Raw genomic sequence first — 13193 nt, 5'->3', positions numbered from 1 at the left:
CTATACGAACCAGACAGATAGCGGCGGCAGGGACGATTAAGGAAATAAAGGATGAAAAGGGACAACTACATTTAGATCCAGAAGAAATTCGGGAGGTCTTTAGGAAGTTTTACCAATCTTTATATGATGAGAAAGATCCCAGTAGTATCGATAGAATAAATGAATATCTCCAGAACATTGAGGTAAAAACTATATCCCCTGAAGATGCAGAGGAATTAGAGACCGTGTTGGACGAAACTGAGATTAAAGAAGCAATGACTGCTCTATCCCTCGGGGAAGGCTGCTGGACCTGATCAGCTACCGACTGAGTTTTATAAAACTTTCTGGGGATGTTTAGGTAATAATTTAACTCAAATGTTTCAAGCTGCACAAAGTGGGGTATCCATTCCCAAATCCTGGAGCGGGCAGATATAGTATTAATTTAAAAAAAAGAAAAACCTCCGAATGAACCAGGGTCGTACCGCCCAATAACATTGATGAATAATGACACCAAAATTTATTCGAAGGCACTGGCTGCAAGATTTGCAAGAATTATAAGTAACCTGGTTAGTGATAACCAACATGGGTTTATTCCTGGTAGAGGGACAACTAACCATATTAGAAAAGTCATAACTTTATTTGATGTGGCGGAAGTAGCAGGAGACCCGATGGCAGTTATGCTTTTGAATGCGGAAAAAGCATTTGATCGTGTCTCCTGGCAGTTTTTGTGGCAGACCCTAGCTAGAGTTGGGATTAGAGGAGGCTATTTGAAAGCAATTCAGACTCTATATATGGACCCAGGTGCAGCATTAAGGATAAACGGGGGTATAACTGGTCAATTTAAAATCAAGAGAGGAACTCGCCAGGGATGTCCTTTCTCTCCCCTGCTATTTGCCATCTATATGGATCCCTTAATACGGAAGATAGAATCAGCACCAGAGATCACCCCAGTCAATACAGCTCTTGGGCCATGCAAGATATTAGCCTATGCTGACGACGTTGCGGTGATAACACCTTGCCCAACGGAAGCAACTACATTTGTAGAGGCCGAGGCCTTAAGATTTGGACAAGTCTCAGGGTACTCATTGAACGCGTCTAAAACCCAGATTATTAAAAACTCTTTTACACCTTGTGAAGATAGAAGAGTAGTGCCGGCAGGGAAATACCTCGGAATTAATATTATGTCTAATTTAGATAGTTTAGTGGATAATAATATTGCCCCAGTAATCGAAAAGGCAAGAAAAGATTTGGATCGTTATGAGAACTTACATTTATCATTAGTTGGGAGAGTTAATATTATTAAAATGCTGATCTTACCCAAACTGTTGTATCTTTTTAGGGCAATCCCTCTTCTAATTGAAAATAAGTGGTTTAAAATTTGCGAAAGTATGGTAAATCGTTTTATTTGGGCTAGAGGTAAAACCCGAAGGGCATTGAGGTATATGTCCCTTCCCAGGGAGAGAGGGGGGTGGTCACTGCCGGATCTAAAGGTATATTATTGGGCTGCAGCAATACAAGGAATGGTTGGATTAATTGGGGGGCTGAGATGGATGGATGGGATAAGACAGGCTCGCTGGCTATATATGGTTTAGCTCTGGGTACAAATGCTGAAAATATTTTTTTAAGATTTACTGATGGAAGTTACTTTAAAAGAACACGTTTCAAGATAATTATGGCGGCCTACAGCATATGGAAAGGATTTTCCAAAAAAGTTGGAATAGGGAAATATAGTGTATATACTAGATTCAAAAATAATCCCTCATTACCTAGGGCTGTGTTCTCAGGAATGGTATATGAGGAATGGGAGAGTCGAGGAATAAGAATGATTGGTGATATGTGGGATAATAATGGCATCTTACAATTTATAGATTTGAAAAACAAGTATATGTTAAACACAAATCATTTCTTTAAATACCTTCAAATAAGGAGTTGTATATTAAATAAAAAAGGGGGAGCTCTAGGCTTTGGGAGGAGTATAATGATGGATCTCATACAAAAAGGTAATGACTGTACTATAAAAAGATTTTATTTAGAAATGACAAAGTTAAAAAAGGATGATCTTGACAAATGGATAATTAAATGGTCCTCAGATTTAGATATAGCTAGAGAAAGAGATATTTTCTCTGAATCACTTGAGATGGGATGTAAATTACTATGCTCAGCGTCTCTTCAGGCCCAGCACTACAAGAGCCTGTATCACCTGTATTATACGCCATGGAAAATTGGAAAATTGCTCAATGGGGGGCTGTGTCGGGCATCTCGTGTTTTAGATGTGGCAGTATGGAGGCCAATTTGTTACATATTTTCTCTACTTGTCCACACTTAGATAAGATAAAACAAGATATCGGGAATTTTTTCCGGAATGCCTTAGACACAACAATAGAGTTGGACTCAGCAACTATTTTGTTGGGAATATCCCCCAACGGACAAATTAATTGTAAATATTTTCTGTTTGTAGCAATGTCGATTTTTAGACTGCTTGTGGCCTCAACTTGGTTAGATCCAAATCCTCCCACGTATCATCAATGGCTAGGAAAAACTTTGTCAATACAAAAATTGGAAACAGCTATTTACTCTAGGAAAGGGAGAAAGGGTAAAAAGCTGGGTATACAAATCTGGGGTCCTTTGATTCAATGGAAGGCTGGAACTGAATAAGGTGTTCGAGGCATGTGGGCTGCTAAATTCATATCTTAGCATTAGATCGCCGCCTAGTGTTGGGTTTGTTTTTTTCCGCCATTGGGTTCGGATGCGGTCTCGACGTCTCTCTGTCGGAACCGAGAAAACATAACTTTATTCGGCCAAAAGGCCTTGTATTTATTACGTCGGTATTGTTTGCGTGCGGTCTCGAGTTCTTCCGTCTCTCGGAGCCGGAATCAGCGGAGTTTTGCTCTTCGGACATCGAGGCCTTCTCATCGCGACTCGACAGAAACTTTTCCAGCATGGAGCGGAGTCCGTTTAAGCTCTGTCCGCTCTGTGGGGCCAAATACCCACATATAGACGTGCACCCGGTCTGTAACAAATGCCTTTCACCAGACCATAACGAAGAAAACTGCAGGGCCTGTGCAAGTTTCAGGTCCAAGAAGACACTCAAGATTCGGCGCGCGGTGCGCCTTGAGGCCCACCAAACGGCCCCGGAACCGGACGACATCTTCGACGAGCAAGAAGAGGAGGACCAGAGCCATCATCTTCAAATCTCCCCGCCCGAGACGGAGGTCTAGGCGGATCCGGAAGACGACGACGGAGTCGTGGATCCAGGCCTTGAAAACGTCGACGAGGTAGGGGACGTCGAAGAGGTTTATGGGGCCGCGGAAGATAGCTCAGGGGATGAGCTATGCCCCGAAGTTTACGGACATACAGAACGGGTCACGGGATCGCCTGTCGGCCTTACCCAAGACCCCGTCGCGCAAGCCACGGCCCCGCCTTCAGGCCCGGCCACGGACATACTTGCTGCGCAGACGGTATCAAAACCGAAACTGAAACCTACGGTATCGACTACACCTAAAATGGCCGAACCGAAAACGAAACTGAAACTTAAGGACTCCAGCGTCCCTAAGATGGCGGCCGTACCACCAAAAACAAATAAAAACGCTGCTTCATCGACTCCCTCGACCTCCGGTCCACAGAGATCGAAGAAATCTGTCGATTCCACAGTGTCGAAATCGGTGCCAGAGGGGGGATCCTCTAAAAAGGGCGGAACGCACAGGTCAACCGCTGCGACGCCGGCAAAGCCCGCCAAAGACAGCGGCACGGCTCCGACTCGGACGTTGGTCGGACACGTGGTAGAAACGGAGCTGTCTAAGTCACACGGATCGAAGGCTGGCACATCTGCGCATCGATCCAGGGCCTCTGGGTCGGCAGACGCAGCATCATCGTCCAAGACTCAGAAGGGCCAACAGAACGTCGGATCCGAAGGCAAGGTCAAGGATTCCTCGTCGGTGCCAAAGGCCACTGTGAATGAAACGTCCCTCGTCGCTTCTTCACTACAAAGAATTAGGGAGAAAGCCGCTGCTTCGTCGGCGCCGACGCCATCGCCACAGAAGGCGATAGACGTGCCGGTCAAGTCTGCCAGTAAACTCCTCTTCCTTCTGCCGCCAAAAGAGGCGCCGAAGGCCTTCTCAACAAAATCAACACCAAAGAAGTCGGATTCTTCAACGGCAGGGGCACTTTCAGGTCGAGTACTCGACTCAGAAGAGGATTCAGAGTGTTTTATCGACGCTGATACAGGCAAATTGACCCTTTACAAAAGGAAGATAACTTCACAGCCGGTGGACTCCTATGTCATCCCCCTGAAGAAGAAAAAGTATCCACAGGACGCCTCAGGCCTCATGGAACCTATCCAGTCCCCTCTAAGAGGGAGCCCAACTCCGTCTCCAGACCCCTCTGACGGTGAGGGATATGGTGAAGATGACCAATACACTTTCCCAGTCAATGAACCAGATGCACAGCCGGATTCATATGATGACTTTGGTGACCAAGACACCCATAATGTGGGACAAGACCCACAGCCTTTCAGTACACGTGCATCCCCAACAGAGGATTCTGCAGGTTTCCATGCACTCATTGAAAGGGCAGCTGCTAATCATGATGTGGACATGCATGCTGACCCTGTTGAAGAGGATTTTCTATTTGACACTTTTTCAGTTTCTGAAAGAACTGTAAAAACACTGCCTATGCTCAAAGGGGTCCTCAAGCATGCGGCGGACATCTTTAAAGAGCCTACCAGGGCGAGGGTGGTCAATCCACGTATTGAAAAAAAGTACAGACCAGCACCTGCAGACCCTGCATACATTCGGGTACAGTTGCCGCTTGACTCCCTGGTGGTCGCAAATGCCCGAAAGAGGGCCAACTCCCAAACAACGGGTGAAGCTCCTCCCCCGGATAAAGAGTCCAAAGTGCTAGAGGCAGGAGGCAAAAGGGTAGCTGCGCAGGCTGCCAATTTCTGGCGTATTGCAAATACACAGGCACTATTGGCACGTTATGATAGGTCGCATTACGACACCCTAGAGCAAATTGTGCAACACCTGCCTCCACAGTTTCAAGAGGGCACCAAAATGATTATACAGGAAGGACAACTGATCTCCAACGCGGCCATAAAGTGTGCACTTGATGCCGCGGACACAGCCGCTAGGACCATTAACACTAGCGGCATGCTGAGACGACAGGCGTGGCTCCGCATATCGGGGTTTAAACCTGACATTCAGACAACCATACTTAATCAACCAGTCAATCCTGATAGACTGTTTGGTCCAGATGTTGACACCACCCTAGAAAAAATTAAAAAAGACACCGAAACTGCCAAATCTATGGGGGCCCTTCAATCACAACAGTTTCGTGGCAATACTTTTCGTCGCTCAGGTGCACGTGGAGTCACCAGAGGACAAATGGGTCAGCAGTCACAATTCTCTAGAGGTGGAGCACAATCCTCGTACCCCAAACAGAACAAGGGGGGCTACAGAGGAAACAGCACCAGAGGACGCGGCAGAGGGAACAACAACTCACGCTCCTCTACCCCAAGCAAACAGTGACTCTCTGTCACTGCCCCCCGACCACTTAACACCTGTCGGGGGGAGACTACAGCAGTTCCTGCCCGTCTGGTTCAACATCACCACAGACAGGTGGGTGCGACAACTTGTCCAGTACGGTTATTGTCTAGAGTTAAAATCCACTCCACCCAACATTCCACCAAGGCAAAGGCCTATGTCCGCAGAGCACTTGCACTTATTGCAGCAGGAAGTGGTGGTGATGCTGCAAAAAGGAGCAATCGAGCTCGTGCCAGTGGGGGAGGAAGGCACGGGGGTATATTCCCTGTACTTCCTTATTCCAAAGAAGGACGGATCTCTCAGACCAATTCTGGATCTCCGTCCCCTCAACCTGTATATACTGTCAGAACATTTCCATATGCTTACACTGCAACAGATTCTTCCCTTGTTAAACCAAGGGGACTTCTTAGCAACCTTAGACCTCAAGGATGCTTATTTCCACATTCCACTACACCCGTCCCACAGAAAATACCTCAGGTTCACAATCCAAGGCAGGCATTATCAGTTCAAGGTCCTACCCTTCGGAGTCACCACGGCCCCAAGGGTGTTTACCAAGTGCCTGGCGACAGTGGCAGCGCACCTCAGGAGGCAGAACATCCATGTCTACCCCTACCTGGACGACTGGCTCGTTCAAGCCAAGTCGGAACAACAGTGCGCCGCAGACATGTCGACTACCATTCACCTCCTTCACGACTTGGGTTTCTCGTTGAATTACCCAAAGTCGCATCTTCAGCCGGCACATGTCCGGCAGTTTCTAGGTGCGACAATCAATACCCTGACGGCCAAAGCTCAACCAAACCAAGTCAGGATAGAGAGCATGCAGTCTCTAATCCAAAGGTTCAGACCACAACACTCACTTCCAGAGAGAGTGTTCATGCAGTTGATAGGCATGATGGCCTCCTGCATCTTCATAGTCCCTCACGCACGGTTGCATATGCGCCCGCTCCAGGAGTGCTTAGCAAATCAGTGGACACAGGCTCAGGGACAATTAACAGACCTAGTGTTGGTTACCAGTCGGGCATACGACTCTCTGCATTGGTGGACTCCACACAACCTTTGCAAGGGCCGACTGTTCCAGGAGCCAGTGCCACAGATTATCCTGACAACGGACGCATCTCTCCAGGGATGGGGAGCTCATCTGCTCAATTTCACAGTGCAGGGACTATGGACGACGCAGCAACAGAAGATGCACATCAACTATCTAGAACTGATGGCGATCTTCATGGCGCTCAAGTCCTTCATTGTACATCTGTGCAACAAAGTGGTGTTAGTCCGGACGGACAACATGACCGCGATGTACTACATCCAGAAGCAGGGGGGCACCCACTCACCGCAGCTGTCTCATCTGGCTCAGAGCATGTGGAAGTGGGCAATTCAGAGGAACATCTTCCTCATGGCAGAACACCTCCCAGGGAAGGACAATCAGATGGCGGATCTGCTCAGCAGATACAGCCATCAAATGCACGAGTGGGAGATACATCCATCAGTACTCCAGCCGTACTTCCAAAGGTGGGGTCATCCAGAGATAGACCTGTTCGCCACAAGGGAGAACGCAAAATGCCAAAGCTTCGCCGCCAGGTTCCCACACCCGCAATCGCAGGGCAATGCGATATGGATGAACTGGTCAGGCAAATTTGCGTACGCTTTTCCGCCGACACCTCTGATACCACTGGTGGCGAAAAAACTAAGGCAACACTCGATGACACTCATCCTGGTTGCTCCAACGTGGGCGCGCCAGGCCTGGTACACCACGTTCCTCGAACTCTCAGTGGTACCGCATCAAAGACTGCGCCTCACGCCCAGGCTTTTGACGCAGAACCATGGAGAAATTCAGCATCCAGATCCGCAACAGCTCAACCTGGCGATCTGGCTCCTGAAGTCCTAGAGTTTGGCTACCTAAACCTACCTCCTGAATGCATGGACATCATCAAGGAGGCAAGGAAGCCAACAACCAGAGCATGCTATGCGGCAAAATGGAAGCGTTTTGTCATTTACTGCACGACCAATGACATCAACCCGCTAGATGCATCTATCCCCAACATCATTTGCTATCTGTTGCATCTTTACAAGTGCAAGCTAGCGTTCACTTCTATTCGGATACATCTATCCGCCATCGCAGTTTACTTCAGAATAGGCAGCATCTCTCTCTCTTCAGAGTGCCTGCCATTAAAGCTTTCCTTGAAGGTCTGAAACGAGTCATTCCCCCAAGAACACCGCCAGCTCCGGTGTGGAACCTCAATGTGGTCCTCACCAGACTGATGGGACCACCATTTGAGCCACTGCACTCGTGTGAACTACAATTCCTAACGTGGAAAGTAGCTTTCCTGATTGCTATTACGTCACTGAGGCGTGTTAGTGAGCTACAAGCGCTCACAATACAAGAGCCATTCATTCAAATTCATCCAAATAGGGTAGTGCTACGTACTAACCCCAAATTCCTTCCAAAGGTGGTGTCACAGTTTCATCTCAACCAAACTATAGACTTGCCGGCATTCTTCCAAAACCCACAAACGGTGGCGGAAAGAATGCTCCATACGTTAGACGTACGGAGGGCGTTGATGTACTACATAGACAGGACACAACACTTTAGGAAAACAAAACAGCTTTTTGTTGCCTTCTCACAACAACACAAAGGCAACCCGATTTCCAAAGCAGGAATAGCCAGATGGATTGTTAAGTGCATCCAAATTTGTTATCACAAGGCCAAGCGCACTTTAACAATACCCCCAAGGGCGCACTCCACACGCAAATTGGGGGCATCCATGGCTTTCCTAGGGAACATTCCTTTAGAGGACATTTGCAGAGCAGCCACGTGGGTTACACCACATACCTTTACAAAACACTACTGTGTTGACGTGCATTCCAAGCAGCAAGCTGCTGTAGGACAGGCTGTTCTCAAGACACTTTTTCAGGTTTCTGCAGCTGGCACGGGCAACCGCCGCTGATGGAGGGACTGCTATGTATTCTATGCTAAGATATGAATTTAGCAGCCCACATGCCTCGAACTGAATATGCTACTTACTAGTATGCATCTGTTCTTGGCATGTAGGGCTGCTAACATTCATATCGCCCACCCTCCTCCCCGGTGCCTGTCGCAGCTGCAGATATACTATTGTATTCAATCATTAGCATGGACATCACTTACACTTTTCACTCCATCTTCTGCCACAATGGCGAAAAACAATCTGGGGATTGAGCCGATGCCCATGCGCACTGTAGTCCAGGGGAGGAGCCACCTATCTCAGGATACTTCGAAGACTCTTCCAGGACAACAATGTGCGATCATCCGGACCCAACACTAGGCGGCGATCTAATGCTAAGATATGAATGTTAGCAGCCCTACATGCCAAGAACAGATGCATACTATTAAGTAGCATATTCAATTTTGAGGAATGTATGTATTATGGAATGTTAACATATATTATTTGTATCCGTATATATTATGATAGGATCTGTATGTAGTATGTATATTGTAATATTTCACTTTCCCTTTTTCTTTTGAATATGTAGTTGAGTATGTGGCTGCCTTATGAAACTGATTGTGCCTTGTCCATGTAATGGGGGAGGGGGGGGGGGGGGGGGAATAAAATGTGGATAAAAAATGTATCAATAAAAATATTTAAAAAAAAAAAAAAGACAGGGTGGTAATGAGCACTGACCCACACTTTATGCCAAAGGTGGTGTCAAGGTTTCACATGAACCAGACAATACAAATACCAAGCATCTTTCAGAAACCATCCACAAGCGCAGAGAGGGCACTGCACACCCTGGACGCTAGAAGGGCAGTAATGTATTACATGGAATGAACTAAAGAGCACAGAAAAACAAAACAGTTCTTTGTGTCCTTTGCAAGCAGTTTCATGTGTAGGCCAGTAACAAAGGGCACCATTGCACAATGGATCGCACAAACAATACGATTCTGCCACAAGCAGACAGGTCAAGAACTAACAGTGGGGGCACAAGCCCACTCTACCGGGAAGGAAAAAGGGAGCAACAATAGCCTTCCTGGCTAACACACCCATTCAAGACATATGCCTGGCGGCAACATGGACTTCAGTGCACACGTTCCCTCAGCACTACTGCGTGGCTATACAGATGAACAAGGAAGCACAAGTAGGACAGAAAGTGCTTCAACATATATTTAACAACCAACGCTCATCTTCCACCCAGCCGCCACAATCATAACAAACCGCTACAAAGTCTGTGCACAGCATAGTGAATTCAGAAAGATTCAAGATGCAAAACTACACCGCCAGGTAAACTATTAGTTACCAAAAAAATCACCTTAAACCATATCAGTTGTTTGTAGCAGGACATTTTAAATATTTGAGCAACCTGAGGTGAAGGGAGAGCAGGAAATAGAAGCTGTGGAGGGCGAATAGGGTAGAAGGTAGAAAGGAGGGGCTGGGGCAGAAGTGGAATGGAGGCAGTCTTTTAGTGTTGGCCACTTCGCATCATGTATCCCTTACCAGCAAGCTGGTGTGGGTAAGTCCTGCCCCTTCACTAACTAATACTTGGTTGACTGCTCCTTACCCTGGCTCTAGACCCATTCCTGCCCATGTAGTTGATGGCACAAGTACACTAAAGAGCTGCCCCGTCTTTCAACTGGTTGTGGTTGCTAGAACCAAGCTGGGTCTGTGTGGACTGAACTGAGGTGGATAGATTGCCTGTCTCGGGCAGCGCCAGGGGCCTGGTACAGGCCTGTATTTTGGTTTGAGAAGGAGGGTCTGGCATACACGTTTTAAAGCCTCTTCAGTATTTAAGATACAGTGAATATGGCACTTTAGGTGCGATAGGCTTTAGTATCAGAAAGGTGACACGTGGGTGGACGGGGCTACAGGTGACTCAGTAAGCTTGTTGGTACTTCATAAGCAACTCTTATTTCTTGACATCTAGTCCCTTTCAGAGGTTTGATATTTATTCTATTTTTTTTGTAAGTTAACACATACTGCGACTACCCGAATCCACGGGCTGTGTAAACCGCTTTAAAAGCTGGTCTGCACTGTTATCTTATTGACCATAATTCCCCCTGACCGATAGCCTTTGTAGTGTTGAAGGAATTTGTCTCCTGCTTGGGATCCAGGATGAAGCAATGCAGGAAAGGTGCACTGTAACCTAACTGTGGCAAGGTTAATGTCCGCCCTCTTTTCTGTTTGGGTAGTAAAGCAAAGCCTTATTTGAGGTACATCGGGCCTCTCACATCCATTGTGACACTGCACTAAGACTATTAACCTCTTCGCCGCTAATGACAAGGGTAACTCGTCATGGACTTTCCATTGATTTCAATGGAAAATGAATGGAAAATGGCATCAGTACCTTAGCAGCCAAGTGGTTAATGCCCCTGACAACATGCTCTAAACAAGCATTGGCAAAATCTATAAGTCTCGTCTTTGGACCCTTTTTGCTTTGCCATTTGTTTGGCATGATGTACAGCTCAGATGCTCTGCAGCATGGCTAAGGGAACTTCATTTAAAAAAAGGTTCTATGACGTAGTAGTTTTGTTATTTTGTTGGCACGTACTTCATGCACGCTTGAGCCTACAAAAGCAGGTGAGCGTTTTTTTATTGGAGCGCAAATGGGGGATGATAGGCAAGTAACACGGAGGGCCGGGTGGGGGGTAAGCAACATGGCAGCAGCCTTGAAAGCAAGGTGCGGGGGAAGCAGGGCATGTGTAGGTGGAAGCAGCACAGGAGGGTGGTAACAGATGGTTGGGGGTTGCCACTGGTCACAGCGCATCATGGAGCTGGCCAGGAAAGAAACACACGGACGAGAAAGCAGTGTGGGGAGGAAGAAGTATACGATGGCGAGCACATCACAGAAGTGGATGGGGAGAAGCACACAGCAAGTGTGCTCAGTTGGGCATTGGGCAGAGAAGCACATGAGAAAGACAGTTGGAAAATGCATGTACTCTTGTGGAGTGCTTAACTCAAAAGAAACCAGCATTGGCATAGCCAATAGGTCTTAAGGGCCTTACAAGTGTTTAGCCATACAGCCCATTACCTTGATGCTGTGCCACCATGGATTGAAGTGCTATACAATAGCTACACACTAGATCATGCAGTCTGTAGGAGAGTAGGGTCTGCAATCCTATGATCACCCAGATTTTTTGCTTTTGTTTCACTGGTTTACGACTTTCTCTGGCTGTGGGCCTGCTAATCAGACCCACAGCCTAGCTGTTCTCTCACTAAATTACAACGTGTACCCTAGGTGCATTTACCAATTGGTACTGGGCCACCTTATCAGACCCTGTAACTCAGGGCATAGGTGTACCCAGGGCCTACCAGGGGCTGAAGCATGTATTATGCCACCCCTGGCTGGCCATCTAAATCTGACACAACTGGCTGCACGACAGCTGGGGCAAGGTGGTGTAATCACCCTTTGCTTTAGATATAGTATACCTATATCTAACCCTAAAATGGACACACAGATTCCTATCAGTCACTCCTATGGCAGGCCTTGACAATCCTGAAGGCAGAGTGCTTGGAATCGTGTGAGATGTTGCTCTGGCATGAGCTGAGCCCGTTTGCAGCTTGCGGAACCAAGTCCTAATAGCTGTTCCCTGATAACGCATACCATATACTCTTAAGTGCATTATAATCCTCGCGGTTAAATGCTATCTTTGGTATCGCTTTATCAAGACATGTCGAGTAAGGTGTCATACGAATTGGAATACTAACCCCTCGCCAATTCTGGCGACGGGGTTAGCATTCCACCCTTCTAGAGGGACACGACATGTATGTAACTGTGAACCCCGGTTAAAGTTAACTCGAGCCTCAGCATCACAAAATGGATGCTGCCACCACAGACACGAGTCTGACCCCCTGCAGCTGGGAGTCCTTCCAGCGAGGGGAGCTTGGACAAAGGGTTTCCTGTCAGGGGCGGTGCTAGCACCATCCCAGACAGGGTTTTGTGTATCCTGGGTAGGCAGGGCTTTACAGGAAGGTGACTGCAAGTGGCACCCCGGTGCTCACTACGCATCTGCCGGCTAGAACCAGTTCCAGGGGCACACCAGCCCCTGATCTGGGGAAAGTCCGGCATGGGAGAGGGGTGTAACCACCCCCCTTCCTGGTCCCACCTCTAGGGCAGGACCTAGTCGCGTACCCACCCCTTTCTTTAGGATAAAGGCAGGAGCGGGGACCCTTCCAAATTAGATCATCTTTGAATCAAGAAACTACTTTCTGCGAAAGGAACTCTCGACTCTTCTCAAGATTTCTCCCTTGTGGCTAAGGAGTAGTCACCCTGCATCCGCAGGCACCATCTAAGAACTCTGCGGTTTGCTGCACGTCCTTCCTCCGGAATCCGACTCATCAGCTCGACGAGACCCGGCTTCCCTGGCACCTCTGACCTCTACCTACCTCTACAGCTAAGCTGAGAACCGTAGGTGCAATGAGACCTCGAGGGACCTGCCATCATCAGAACTGCACGACTTCTATCCAGCACGACCGCCGAGGGATCCTCTGGTGAGTGCTTTGGGGTCCGAGAAGCCCCGACCCTGAGCAGCTCCAGCACCGAAGTCCAGCCCCCCAGCATCCACGAGATCTACGTGGGGCCCTTCTGCTTTTTGGCTGCTCACCGCGTTGTCTGGCTACTAGCCTGCTGGCTTGTGGCCTTCCCGACGACGACCGACGACATCACCACTGCTAGTCTGGTTGCTCCAGACTGGCCCTTGCTCCC

The 13193-nt window shown here is 47.9% G+C and overlaps 1 protein-coding gene across 4 annotated transcripts in view; it reads left to right on the top strand.

Annotated features, from left to right (window-relative positions):
- The window catches only part of ATXN2L (ataxin 2 like), an 842401-nt gene that overhangs the window by 378845 nt on the left and 450363 nt on the right, over positions 1-13193 (top strand). The window lies entirely within an intron of this gene.

Source organism: Lissotriton vulgaris, chromosome 7, assembly GCF_964263255.1.
Source record: "Lissotriton vulgaris chromosome 7, aLisVul1.2, whole genome shotgun sequence".
Taxonomy (NCBI): Eukaryota; Metazoa; Chordata; class Amphibia; order Caudata; family Salamandridae; genus Lissotriton; species Lissotriton vulgaris.
This window is presented reverse-complemented; position numbering and strand designations above follow the sequence as displayed.